This window comes from Heptranchias perlo, chromosome 3, assembly GCF_035084215.1.
Source record: "Heptranchias perlo isolate sHepPer1 chromosome 3, sHepPer1.hap1, whole genome shotgun sequence".
Taxonomy (NCBI): domain Eukaryota; kingdom Metazoa; phylum Chordata; class Chondrichthyes; order Hexanchiformes; family Hexanchidae; genus Heptranchias; species Heptranchias perlo.
Window position 1 is genome coordinate 67526688 of NC_090327.1, and position 2601 is coordinate 67529288.

Below are 2601 nucleotides of genomic sequence, written 5' to 3' on the forward strand. Positions count from 1 at the left end.
AAAGGTGTTTTACAGTACAAATTTTTCGACGAAGGACAGATGGGGCAGAACGGTCCAACTGGATGGAGCGTTCCATGGCAGCATGGCCAGGCCCATCCTTTGCAACACCGGGGACTGGTAGAACCTTAGCACGTGTGTTTGTGTTTGCGTACCGAGGATCTATGCACAGCTTGATGCAGCCACACACAAAGGTGGCCATCAGGATGAGGGAGACATAGGGCACGTTTTTCCCCCCTTTCTCTGGAGATTTGTACATCTAGTCCCTGCGGACACTGTCCTTTTTTGATCTCCAGATAAAGTGGAAGATGGTTCGGGTGAGTGTCGTGGGGCAGGACCGAGGTATGGGCCAGACCTGCGCCACGTACAGCAACACCGAGAGCACCTCGCACCTGATGACCAGGTTCTTACCCAAGATCGAGAGGGATCATCGATCCCACAGTCCCAGTTTCTGCTTCACCTTACAAATACACTCTTCCCAGTTCTTTGTGCACCCCCCAGCCCCCCCGAACCAAATTCCCAGAACCTTCAGGTAATCCGGCCTGACGGTGAAGGGGACAAAGGATCGGTCGGTCCAGTTCCCAAAGAACATGGCCTCTCTCTTGCTGCGATTTACTCTGGCCCCTGAGGCCAGTTTGAACTGGTCGCAGAGGCTCATCAATCAACAGACCGACAGCTGATCCGAGCAGAAGACGGCGACGTCATCCATGTACAGGGAGGCCTTGACCTGAGTGCCTCATGTTGCTGTGGAGGCATGTTCTTTTTTCTTTTTTTTTCAGTGCAATATATCAGCTTTATTCTCAGTAATAATACATACAGAGACGCTGGAAAAACCTGTTTTTCATTTTGAATATCTCCCCACAGGGAGGTGCACTGTTCCCAGAGACACTGCAATATTGGGTCGATGCGTGGAGTGGACGGAACAAGCCCCTATTCCATCTCCCGGTTCCAAAAATCAACTTAATATATGGTCCCGAGATAGGGGACGAATCAGATATTAAACTGATAAGAACAGATTCTTTCTTTTCAAAAAATATAGTTTATTCATAAAATTTGCAGCAATACATACAATACAGTTGTCATATCACATTTCAAACATGCATAAAACAGATTATACAATTTGCAAGATACATAAAGTACAGTTCAAATATGATTTCAACAACACAGTTACACATTGTACATAATTACAGTTCATGACACTATAGGGTACCTCATTGCATTACAATCAATACAGCTTATTCATTACAGGTTCATTACAGGTACATCACATTTCATTACATTTGTATTTTACATTTTGCCCAAGGGTTTTTTTTCCCTGATTCCAGCCCCTCGGTATGCAATGGTGGGAAGGCTCTAAACGGTTGCCTTTCCCCACAGAGCTTTTGCGGCGGCCGCACCCAGCACGTAGTCCTGGATCTTGGAATGTGCCAGTCTGCAACACTCGATTGAGGACAACTCCTTGCACTGGAAGACCAGCAAGTTTCAGGCAGACCAAAGGGCGTCTTTCACCGAGTTGATGTTCTTCCAGCAGCAGTTGATGTCTGTCTTGGTGTGCGTCCCCGGGAACAGCCCATAGAGCACAGAGTCCTGTGTTACGGAACTGCTCGGGACGAACCTGGACAGAAAGCATTGCATCTCTCTCCAGACCTTCTTTGCAAAGGCACATTCCAGAAGGAGATGGGTGACAGTCTCGTCCCCACCACAGCCTCCTCGGGGACAGCGTGCGGTGGTGCTGAGACTCCTGGAGCGCATGAAGGATCTGACGGGAAGGGCCCTTCTCACCACCAGCCAAGCTAGGTGTTGGTGCTTGTTTGAAAGCTCTGGCGATGAGGCGTTCTGTCAAATGACATTGACAGTCTACTCGGGGAACCAACCGACAGGATCCACCATCTCCTTTTCCCGCAGGGTCTCGAGGACGTTACGTGCGGACCACTTGCTGATCGCCTTGTGGTCAAAGGTGTTTTTCTGCACAAACTTTTCCACGAAGGACAGGTGGGGCGGAACAGTCCAACTGGATGGAGCGTTCCATGGCAGCGTGGCCAGGCCCATCCTTCACAACACCGGGGTCCGATAGAACCTCAGCACATGTGTTTGTGTTTGTGTACCGAGGGTCTATGCACAGCTTGATGCAGCCGCACATAAAGGTGGCCATCAGGATGAGAGTGACATTGGGCACATTTTTCCTCCCTTTCTCTGGAGGTTTGTGCATCATGCCCCTGCGGACACGGTCCATTTTTGATCTCCAGATAAAGTGGAAGATGGCTCGGGTGACTGTCGCGGCGCAGGAGCGAGGTATGGGCCAGACCTGTGCCATGCACAGCAACACCGAGAGCACCTTGCACCTGATGACCAGGTTCTTGCCCATGATTGAGAGGGATCGTCGATCCCACAGTCCTAGTTTCTGCTTAACCTTGGCAATACGCTCCTCCCAGTTCTTGGTGCACGCCCCAGCTCCCCCGAACCAGATCCACAGAACCTTCAGGTAATCCGACCTGACGGTGAAGGGGACAAAGGATCGGTCCGCCCAGTTCCCAAAGAACATGGCCTCTCTCTTGCTGCGATTTACTCTGGCCCCTGAGGCCAGTTCGAACTGGTCGCAGAGGC

The 2601-nt window shown here is 50.6% G+C and overlaps 1 pseudogene; it reads right to left on the bottom strand.

Moving 5' to 3' along the window:
• Nucleotides 1-860: 860 nt before the first annotated feature.
• On the bottom strand, nucleotides 861-1034 carry LOC137320290 (U2 spliceosomal RNA; annotated as a pseudogene).
• Between the last annotated feature and the right edge of the window lie 1567 nt (nucleotides 1035-2601).